We start from the raw sequence: 12281 nt of genomic DNA, 5'->3' as shown, positions 1-12281 counted from the left end.
CAGTGACTGCGGTGCGGTGGGCTGTGCGCTAAATGATCGCTAACTACCTAACCAAGGGGCCTAAACTATCCTAAAACCTAACAGTCAATACCAGTGGAAAAAAAAAGTGACAGTTTACACTGATCACTTTTTTCCCTTTCACTAGGTGATTGACAGGGGCGATCAAGGGGTTAATTGGGGTGATGGGGGGTGATCTGGGGGCTAAGTGTGGTGTTGGGTGTACTCACTGTGATGTCTGCTCCTCTGCTGGGACCAACCGACCAAAAGGACCAGCAGAGGAGCACAGAAGCCATTTAACACCTTATATTTATAAATATAAGGTGTTATATGGCTTGTGATTCGTTTTTTTAAAAATCGCCAGGCTGCCAGCGACGATCATTGGCTGGCAGGCTGGTGATGTAATACCCCTCTAACTTTTGCCGGCCCGTGATGCGCATGCGCGGGCCGGCTTTGAGCGAAATCTCATGTCTCACGAGATGACGCGCCGATGCGTGACTCTGCCTGAGACTGCCGCCTCTGGAACGCGATCCTGCGTTAGGCGGTCCGGAGGCGGTTAACCATTACATTTTCCACAAGGGGATTGTAATAGGTGATCTTTTGATCGCTTCTAAAATTCATTGCATTATTCCTATAGTGCAGTGCATTTAAATGTCAGTGCTATACTGACATTCACCAGCAGGGTACGCCAGAGAGGGGCAGCCTGCTGGGAAACACTGGAGGCAGGCCTGGGGCACTAACTTCGTCTTCAACCCCCCCGGAATCTCATTCGCAGGGTGCCAGTGGGAGAACGAGGCAGTCTGCTCTCTTTGTAACTGCTTACGTGCCCCGAACGCTATTGCCCACAGCATTTAAAGGGTGAAACGGCCCAAGGTGTCTCATACGAGAACAAAGCCCCAGGTTTCTGCTGCACAGGAGACCCGTGCTTTGCTTAGACTGGGCCGCTGTAAAAAGACGGTGACAGATGTTAAAAGACTTATTGGTGTCACTAAGGGGTTAAGGGACTAGAGATAATGGATACAGAGCAGTAATCTGCTGGATTCACTGGGAAGAAGCAACAGCCTGCAGGTGCAGTGACAAACTAATGTAGTTTGTAAGGGTCCATTAACATGTCCGTAGTGTATTGCGGATACGCAATACACCCGGCCGGCACCCCCATAGAACTGCCTATTCTGCAATTGCAGACAATAATAGGACATGTTCTATTTTTTTTCCGGAAATGCGGAAGCGGACAGCACACTGTGTGCTGTCCTGATCGATTCCTGCCCCATAGAGAATGAATGGGTCCGCAATTTGCGGTAGGGATGCGGATTCATTCACGGACGTGTGAATGGACCCTAAGGCTGAAAAAAGACATTTGTCCATCCAGTTCGGCCTGTCATCCTGCAAGTTGATCCAGAGGAAGGCAAAAAAACCCCTGTGAGGTAGAAGCCAATTTTCTCCACTTTAGGGGAATAAAAAATTCCTTCCCGACTCCAGTCAGACAATCAGAATAACTCCCTGGATCAATGACCCCTCTCTAGTAGCTATAGCCTGTAATATTATTACACTCCAGAAATACATCCAGGCCCCTCTTGAATTCCTTTATTGTACTCACCATCACCACCTCCTCAGGCAGAGAGTTCCATAGTTTTTCTGCTCCCTTCAGTGAAAGTAAAAGAGGGAAAACTGTTCACAATTTTTTAACTAATTGTAGAAATTAATTTTAACCTCAGGTTTGTGAGGAGGAAAATAAGAAAAAAATTCGTTTGGAACAGACCTCCAAACGAATCCCTCAGATCAGACCCTCATGTCAGACTTTACATCAGACCCCCATGTTAGATCAGACCCCCGTGTCAGACCTTACATCAGACCCCCATGTCAGACCTCAGATAAGATGCCCATCAGAGATAAAATAAATACATTTACCTACCTCTCCTGCTTTGCCACCACTCATCAGGTCCAGTGGTCTCTTCCGCAGTCGCACTCCCTGATCTTCTCTGGGCCCCCAGGTGCAGCGTCAGGTCATGGTGTGCACACTACGTCCTGATGCTGTACGCAGTCAGGACAGTGCAGCGCGGTGCCCGGAGAAGATCAAGCAGAGAGAGCTGAGTATCGGCAGCGCTTCACTCCCTGTGACTCCTGCATACTAGTCAGCACTTCCACAATGGAAGCTCTCACTAGTATTCGCTTTATTAGATGCATTGCCATTTTCTCCCAACTTTTGGGGGAAAAAATGTGTGTCTTATAAAGCGGAAAATACGCTAAGTAGAATGCAGTATTAAAAAATGCCCCCAAAAGGTGTCCATAGTCTTTAAAGGGGTTGTCCAGGATTAGAAAAACATGACTGCTTTCTTTCAGAAATAGTGCTGCATCTTCATGACTTTGGCATGTAGTATATATGATCGCCTGAAGAGGGAGCCACAACACAGTTCCAATCTCAAGTGTAATGTGCCTATTTTTTGTTCTTCTCTAACCTCCTATGTAGAGCTGAAACGATTACTCGATTAAATCCAGTAATTTGAGGATTCGTTTGTGTCATGTGACCACGGAGCGGGAGTGAAGCGCTTGCTATTACTCACCACTCCGTGGTCACCTACCGACCGCACCGCGCTGCACTTTCCTCCTGACACAATCTCAGGACATAGTGCGCGCTTACGTGCACTATGACCTGACGCTGTACGCAGCGTGCGGAGAAGAAAAGGATGAGCTGTGGAGCGGCACCCCTACAGGATAGGTCAGTATTTTATTTCACTGGCGCTGGGGACATGGCTAGGAGGGGGAGATAGTGGCGCTGGGGGGCAGCTGATGGCACGGAGGGGGGGGGGGCTGATGTGTTTTTATAAAGAAAATGTTTTCTTTTCATTAGTTTTTTGTTATTAGAGTACTCAATCGTTGGATTAATTGATGGAATACTTGATTACAAAAATAGTTGATAGCTGCAGCCCTAGTCCTATGAATACTTTACTCTTGCATTGTTTACTATGTTCTTCGGTCCTAGACTGATCTCTCCCTGATCATACGTAATGTGATCTAAGGCAGTGTCTCGTCCAGAATCTTCTGGGTCATAAGTTTAATGTTGTCCTCAAAGCAGAAAGAAGTGGTGAATAGGTGGCATTGTATTGATTATTACTGAGTGACGTATTTTGTGAGTCATCGGACTTCCATTACCCTCCACAACATGTTCTGGAGCCCCAGAGCTGTACTGAAGGTATATACGTCTTGTACATCTATATGGGCGCAAATCCTCCGCTCCTCACTCCTTATACCACATCCTAATAAATGCCGGTGACACAGATGTGCATTCAGATGTATTCATCCCATTAATGTCTCCCTGTTGACATGTCTTTAGGACCACGTTTATCTTGACCTGTGTGAACGTGCTCCTTTTCTCTCTTTCTGTAAGTGTTCCTTGTAATGGAGCAACTTTTATATAGTATTATATTAGTGCATTTTACAAAGTTCGTGATGTCTCCTCTCTAAATCCATCCGGATTACTACCAATAAATTGGACAAAACGGGTGACCCCAATTTGCACCTTATTATTTGTGCTCACTAAAGGGGTATTTTCGCTAGAAGCCATCCTCTATGCACTGAAGAGAGGTTAACTATTAAGCCTCATTCACACGTCGGTGTTCCACGGACATGTGCTGTGCGTGTTCTCCACGGACAGCACACGTCTCCATTCATTTCAATGTGTGTATTCAAACATCAGTGTTTTAGCACGGATGCATACTCTATTTTGTCCGTGTTCACGGATCCATCACGCCCATTATAGTCTATGGGTCCATGAAAGCCACGGATGCATCACTGACCACCTTCTCATAGATTTGAGCACGGACGTGTGACTGAGGCATTAGATCGGTGATCAGTGGTCGGGGCCCCACCCAGAGACCTCTCTACATTTTTTCCAGAAGAGTAAAAGTACTCCTCTATTTTTAGCCAAGGAGGAGTATGAAAGTTGCAGTAACTCAAATAAACAATACATAGGCCTACATGATGCTAAAGGGGTTGTCCTGACATTTATATTGATGATCTGTTGACACCCAGCACCACCACTGATCAGCTTTTTGAAGAGGATGCGACGCTCCAATGCTAACGCTGCTTCCTGGTTATTACACTACGTGTCATCTGTGGAGCAGTGGTGCAGTGTAATTACAATGGCGGTGTGCACTGCTGGACTATAATGGGGACTGGCGGAGATCCGGCAGCAAACATGCCAAGAATCAGCCAGATGAAAACCAGGTTGCAGCCGGATCTCTGCAGGTCCCCATTATAGTTAATAGGGGTGGTCGGAAATTCCGGCAGTGACGCATCCGGCAGGCTGTTCCCAGCCGAAACAGCCTGCCGGATCTATCATAAAAGCAAATGTGACAGCCCGCACTGCTCTGATGAATGGCGGGGAAAAATCTGACGCGTATTAATACACTTCAGACTGAACAGGCATCTATGACACTTGTACAGGCATTATTGCGATCTCTGCCCCCATCAGTCTGATTGTTATTCCCTGTCCCCTGGGGACCCTGTACACCAAAATGAATGGAGCGGCTGGTCGAGCATGTGCGGTGCTGCACCATGTATTTTCTATGTGGCTGCTTGAGGTGGGGAGTACAGTACTTGGCTGTGTGCCGACTGACTTGCTATTCTGTCGATTGACGCTTGTTACCGGTAGACAGCAAACATTAGTCCTTAAAGGGATTCTGTCACCTCTTTTTACCCTATAGAGATGCGGACATGCACGGCTAGATCACTGCTAGCATGTTCGCAGTATACCTGTCCTATATCTCTGAGTGGTTTTATTGAGTGTAAAAGATGATTTTATATATATGTAAATCAGCCTGGTAAGGAGCCCAAGGGGCTGCACTAACCGTTCTGGAGACCAACCAGCACCGCCTGTAACCAGCAATCTCCTCCTTGCTCACCAAGTCAGATTGCCGTAATCTCGCGATGCCCGAGCTCGCGCATGCGCAGTGCCGGCATAGTGTTCCTTTCCTGTGCTGGCATCAGCCTCAGGGAAGGGACTGCACATGCGCGAGCTCGCATAGAGAGATTACGGCGATCTGACTTGGTGAGCAAGGAGGAGATTCGTGGATACAGGCAATGCTGGGCTCCTTCACAGGGGAGCGCGGTTGGGCTCCAGAACGGTTAGTGCAGCCCCTTGGGCTCCTTACCAGGCTGATTTACATATATATAAAATCATCTTTTACACTCAATAAAACCACTCAGAGATATGGGACAGGTATATTGCGGACATGCTAGCGGCGATCTAGCCGTGCATGTCCGCATCTCTATAGGGTAAAAAGAGGTGACAGAATCCCTTTAAAGGGGTATTCCAGGATTTTAATATTGATGACTAAGGCTACTTTCACACTAGTGTTCGGGTGTCCGCTTGTGAGTTCCGTTTGAAGGCTCTCACAAGCGGCCCCGAACTGATCCGTCCAGCCCTAATGCATTCTGAGTGGATGCGGATCCGCTCAGAATGCATCAGTCTGGCACCGTTTGTCCTCCGCTCAGCAAGCGGACACCTGAACGCTGCTTGCAGCGTTCGGGTGTCCGCCTGGCCGAGCGGAGGCAAACGGATCCGTCCAGACTTATAATGTAAGTCAATGGGGACAGATCCGTTTGAAGTTGACACAGTATGGCTCAATTTTCAAACTGATCCTTCCCCCATTGACTTTCAATGTAAAGTCAAAACGGATCCGTTTGCATTATCATGAACAACAAAAAAAAATTTTTTTTATTTTTTTTGTTCATGGTAATGCGAACGGATCTAAGCGTTTGCATTATAGGTGCGGATCCGTCTGTGCAGATACCAGACGGATCCGCACCTAAACGCAGGTGTGAAAGTAGCCTTATCCTTCAGTATCTGATCGGCAGGGGCCCCACACCCTGCACCCTCATGAACAGCTGCTTCAGAGTAGCTTGGGCACTGGATAAACACTGTGCAGTGCATGGAACTGGTAACTGTAGCGCTGCTGTAACCAGTGGTGTAGTTCGGGCCCTTGAAGCTTCTCTAGTGGGCGAGTGGGATGTTGGATCCCAATTGTCAGATATTGATGGCCTAACTTGAGGGTAGGTCCTCAGTAATAAAATCTTGGAATACCCCTTTAAAGTATCTTCTGTCTTATGACTGAGCAATGTCAGAAGATGCCATTGGCAGGGGCTATGACTATGGCTATGATCAAACCGCAATCCCCTTCGTCTTCCGAGAGATTTTTTTCGTTTTAACTCTCCAGTCCACTATAATGGTTGTCAGAAGAGAAAGGAGTATGGCTCTCAGGGGGCATTTCTAGTGACGCAGACCCTCACCAGTAACCTCTTTGGCCATGTCTCAATGACCTATCAGGTGGTGATTAAAGGTGCACCTTTTCTGAGTAATGTCTGTTCTGAGTGACCATGTGGCAGGCATTATAGTGCCCACAGAGATTGGCACCCAGCTCTTCCAGAGTCATGTAAATCTGCCTATTCTAGTGTTTTCCTACATAACCGGGCCTGTATCATATCCCAGGACTCTGGAAAAGCTCAATCAGGGCCTCTGTGCCCACCCACAAGCAGATATACAGATGGCGGTATATTAGATGTCCAATTGTGTGGGACGCTGACACTTAATATGCCAGTCTTGCTCTTCTTAGTGCTGAGATCCACCTACTTTGTAAATTAGGATCATGGCTGGCTCTTTGTGCACCTGATATTCAAATCTATGTCCCCTGCCACTGACCTCTGTCCAGGTCACTCCTGTGGTTTCAAAAATTTGGTGAATGTGGCCTTTTACACAAAAATTTGTGTTTGATTGTTTCCTCCCCATCCTTCTTCTGGATAATTTGTTGTCAGTATTTTTCCCCAAATATTTCATTGCTCTTTTACTTGTGTCTGGGGTGAAAGTGTGACTGCAGGAAGGGGGGTGGACAGAGGAGTGGGACTTTGGGGCTTAAGATCACAAAGAACCTTCCTGTCGATTGAGTAGCAGACTTTAAGCAGACGTTTGAATCCTTGGAGCTTAGGACGTGTCAGCTTTAGGCCTCATGCACACGAACGTTTTTTTTCACGGTCCGCAAAAACAGGGTCCGTAGGTCCGTGATCCGTGACCGTTTTTTCGTCCGTGGGTCTTCCTTGATTTTTGGCGGATCCACGGACATGAAAAAAATGTCATTTTGGTGTCCGCCTGGCCGTGCGGAGCCAAACGGATCCGTCCTGAATTACAATGCAAGTCAATGGGGACGGATCCGTTTGACGTTGACACAATATGGTGCCATTTCAAACGGATCCGTCCCCATTGACTTTCAATGTAAAGTCCGGAGTCCCTTTTATACCATCAGATCGGAGTTTTCTCCAATCCGATGGTATATTTTAACTTGAAGCGTCCCCATCACCATGGGAACGCCTCTATGTTAGAATATACTGTCGGATATGAGTTAGATCGTGAAACCTCATTTCCGACAGTATATTCTAACACAGAGGCGTTCCCATGGTGATGGGGACGCTTCTAGTTAGAATATACTACAAACTGTGTACATGACTGCCCCCTGCTGCCTAGCAGCATCCGATCTCTTACAGGGGGCCGTGATCAGCACAATTAACCCCTCAGGTACCGCACCTGAAGGGGTTAATTGTACTATCATATCCCCCTGTAAGAGATCAGGGCTGCCAGGCAGCAGGGGGCAGACCCCCCCCCCCCCTCCCCAGTTTGAATATCATTGGTGGCCAGGGCGGCCCCCCCCCCCCCCTTCCTCCATTGTAATAATTCGTTGGTGGCACAGTGTGCGCCCCCCCCCCCCCCCCTTCCTCCCTCTATTGTAATAAATCGTTGGTGGCAATCATTGGCCCCCCTCCCTCTATAGCATTAACAACATTGGTGGCCAGTGTGCGGCCTCCCATCTTGCGCCCCCCCCCCCCCCCCCCGATCATTGGTGGCAGCGGGTTACTAGCAATAGTACAAGATTCATACTTACCTGGGAGCTGTGATGTTCGTGTCCGGCCGGAGCTCCTCCTACTGGTAAGTGACGGTTCATTTAGCAATGCGCCGCACAGACCTGTCACTGTCACTTACCAGTAGGTGGAGCTCCCGGCCGGACACGAACATCGCAGCAGCAGGTAAGTATTAATCTTCTACTATTGTACTATTGCTAAGTAACCATGGCAACGAGGACTGTAGTAGCGTCCTGGTTGCCATGGTTACCGATCGGAGCCCCAGCGATTAAACTGGGACTCCGATCGGAACTCCGCTGCCACCAATGATGATGGGGGGCAGGGGGGGGGGGGAGATGGGAGGCTGCACACTGGCCACCAACGTTGTTAATGCTATAGAGGGGGGGGGGCAATGGGGGGCGCACACTGTGCCACCAACGAATTATTACAATAGAGGGAGGGAGGGGGCGCACACTGTGCCACCAACGAATTATTACAATAGAGGGAGGGGGGGGGGCCGCACTGGCCACCAATGATATTCAAACTGGGGAGGGGGGGAGGGTCTGCCCCCTGCTGCCTGGCAGCCCTGATCTCTTACAGGGGGATATGATAGTACAATTAACCCTTTCAGGTGCCGCACCTGAAGGGGTTAATTGTGCTGATCACGGCCCCCTGTAAGAGATCGGGTGCTGCCAGGCAGCAGGGGGCAGTCTTGTACACAGTTTGTAGTGTATTCTAACTAGAAGCGTCCCCATCACCATGGGAACGCTTCTGTGTTAGAATATACTGTCGGTTCTGAGTTTTCACGAAGTGAAAACTCAGCTTTGAAAAAGCTTTATGCAGACGGATCTTCGGATCCGTCTGTATAAAAACTAAACTACGGCCACGGATCACGGACACGGATGCCAATCTTGTGTGCATCCGTGTTCTTTCACGGACCCATTGACTTGAATGGGTCCGTGAACCGTTGGCCGTGAAAAAAATAGGACAGGTCATATTTTTTTCACGGCCAGGAAACACGGATCACGGATGCGGCTGCAAAACGGTGCATTTTCCGATTTTTCCACGGACCCATTGAAAGTCAATGGGTCCGCGAAAAAAAACGGAAAACGGCACAACGGCCACGGGTGCACACAACGGTCGTGTGCATGAGGCCTTACAGAACTTCTTTAATTGAAGTCCTTTCTTTTAATCACATTCCTACTCTGCACATTTCCCTTATGCATTGTCGTAACCCCAGCTGTGATCGGCTGCTGAGAAACGGACTCTATGACCACTGCGGTCGGAGAAAATGAATGCTTTTAATGGAGGCTTTCCTGGTTTCCGTTTTCTCTTAAATTGAAGGACTGTGCGGTTAGCTCAGCATACTATGAAAACAAAGGTACACAGATATAATGTGACTGTATGCTATAAATGGCCACAGTGCAGCAAACCATGTCCTAAAGGTATGTATCTGGTGACAGGTGCAAGTTACAGATTATTATCATTGCTCTATCAGTGTTTCTCTGGTAAGTAGGTTTTGAGGATTTCTATTAGGCCTATTGCACACGACCGTATGGCTTTTTCAGTGTTTTGCGGTCCGTTTTTCACGGATCCGTTGTTCCGTTTTTTGTTTCCGTTGTGTTTCCGTTTCTGTTCCGTTGTTCCGTTCCGTTTTTCCGTATGGCATATACAGTATACAGTAATTACATAGATAAAATTGGGCTGGGCATAACATTTTCAATAGATGGTTCAGCAAAGAACGGAAACGGAAGACATACGGATGCATTGACTTGAATGGAGCCACGGAACATGATTTGCGGGCAATAATAGGACATGTTCTATCTTTAAACGGAACGGAAAAACGGAAATACGGAAACGAAATGCATACAGAGTACATTCAGTTTTTTTTGCGGAACCATTGAAATGAATGGTTCCATATACGGACCGTATACGGAACGCAAAAAACGGCCAGTAAACGGGGGAAAAAAACGGTCGTGTGCAGGAGGCCTTATTCGTAAGAACTAACACTGAATTCTTACAGTCTGCTCGTACTTGTGGTGCATATACCTAGAGGTTGTCCTTTACATTATCACCACCAGAGCTGTGAGCCTTTATTTTTCTACACCTATCCGCTAGATTGGTATCAGACACCCGGGACCGCCACCGATTCAAAGGATAGATCAACAGTAAAAAAAATACTCTTTAAAGCTAGTCTGTGGCAGATATATGCATATTTTTTATTATTTTTATTTTGTATTTTGTTGTTTAAGAATACTGGTCACAAAGGGTTAAAAATTAAAAAGAATCACGGCTCACCTCCGCTGATTCCCTCCCTCCCCATTGTGCTGCTCTGTACTTTCTGGCTTTGGCTCGACACATTGGAAATGCCAGGCATCACTGGCTGTACTGGCCGTAGTGGTGACCGGCCTCCGTGCCGAGCCAAAACCAGGAGGTAAAGAGCAGCGGAAACTGGAGCAGCATTGGAATGGAGACGAGATTCATTTTTAAGTTTTAACCCCTTCTGACCAGCATTCTTAAAAATATTACTGAAACACCCTTTAAACGAGGCCACGCTATGTTTTTTTACTTTTTATCGGTAGGGTCAGTGGGTGCCATATAGGACAGGATTCTAAACCCTTCTAATTAAGAGGCTGACTCAGAGAAGTGTTAATTTCAGGTTGGCCGTCTGTTACGGACTGCTGCTCCTTATCTAAAGGTTTCCTATCTGGACTGAGCACATTTGTCAGCGCCCAGCCTTGGTGTGCCCTCTGAGTCACAGGTCTGGCCACAGACAGCTGACTGGACTCTGACCATCTCCTGGTCACGAAAGCTGAACTTCAAAGCTGCTGGCTAAAGGATTGGATGTTAGAAGCCGCCCAAACACAAAAAGCCCCGCACTAGTAATGGATGTAAACAAGGCTCTTCAATCTAGTAATTATCAATGGGATGTGGTTAAGAGTAGGAGTAAGGCTTTGAAATACGTGCATTCTCTCCCAGCTCCTAGTCTGTAGACATTGTATGGCCCGAGCACTCAGAAACTGGAGCCTGTATTAATAGGAAATATCTATAGAAAATGATGACCTATTATAAATCATAATAATTCACATTTATTGTATGCACTTAGATTCTGTATGAGTTCTGGAATGGCTAGATCTACGCAAGGACTAGCTGTAGGGTCACCCCGTTAGTTGCATGTAACTGTTGTGTCACGTCCTTCTTTTTCACTTTCCTTTTTTCTGAAAATTGTCTTTTGGAATTTGTGTTAATTGTGGGACAGTTTTATCCTATTATCTGGACGAGACAGAGAACAGTTGGTCTGGAAGCTCTTGCCTCACAGAGCACATTCTTCCCTGCGGATGTTAGGAGATCCGGCAGGCTGTACCGGCACAGAACGTTGCCAGATCCTCTACTTGACCGCCAGATCCCCATTGACTGCAATGAAGTCTGGCAGTGAACCGACATAAATGCAGGGTTTCGGCTGGACAAAAAACGTTGCATGCAATTCTTTTTTGTCTGGCCGACAGCCACGATTTCCAGCAGATCAGACAGATCTGCTGCCGTGTGCTGTCCGCATCCGTTGCTCAGTTCCGCGGCCCCGCAAAAAAAAATATAACATGTCCTATTCTTGTCCGCGCTTTGCGGACAAGAATAGGCATTACATTGACGGCCGCCTGTTCTGTTCCGCAAATTGCGAAAGGCACACGGGCGGCTTCTGTTTTTTGCTGATCTGCGGTTTGCGGACCGCACAGTCGCGTGCACGAGGCCTTAGGCGTAGAAAATGATATAATTGTAAGACAGCTCGGAAGCTGTCTTACATTTAGAACTGGCGCTGGATGCGCTGAACTTATGGGAAGACCGGAGCCTCTTCATAATTTCGGCAATCAACCTCCAGAGCAGGGGCTTTATTAAGACAGGCATCTAAAACGCCGGTCCTAATCAATGTGCCCCTATATTTCTTGAATAACTCATAGATGTTATGTTAGCCAAAGACATTTAAGCATAGAGACTTAAAAATGGAGAACACTTGACAATTAAGGACAGTTAGCACAATTCATGTTCATTAACCACTTGGTTTTTTTCACACGCCTGATGAATTTAAAAACGGAGATTTGGGACTTGCCTGGCTATACTATCATGCACCATAAAGGAGTTTTCCCAGGAATAGGGCATTTCAGGCAAAATAGTATAGAGATTTACATGCAATAAAAATATTGTTAGATTTTTATGTGCATTTCATTTTACTCTCCGTTAGCGCCCCCTTATGCATCTCCTGTGCTTGACATTCTGGTCCACCTTCTCCTACATATTAACCCATATGCTCAGCAGTAGGGATTTGAGCGAAGTCGATTCGCATAAAACTTTGTTCCAATACTGTACGGAGCAGGAGCTCCGTACAGTATTAGAATGTATTGGCTCCG

General features: G+C 47.2%; 1 protein-coding gene across 1 annotated transcript in view; it reads left to right on the top strand.

Moving 5' to 3' along the window:
- The window catches only part of UBE2G2 (ubiquitin conjugating enzyme E2 G2), an 86771-nt gene that overhangs the window by 26237 nt on the left and 48253 nt on the right, over nucleotides 1-12281 (top strand). The window lies entirely within an intron of this gene.

Source organism: Bufo bufo, chromosome 7 (assembly GCF_905171765.1).
Source record: "Bufo bufo chromosome 7, aBufBuf1.1, whole genome shotgun sequence".
Taxonomy (NCBI): Eukaryota; Metazoa; Chordata; class Amphibia; order Anura; family Bufonidae; genus Bufo; species Bufo bufo.
The sequence above is the reverse complement of the archived record's forward strand: the minus strand, read 5'-3'. Positions and strand labels throughout refer to the sequence as shown.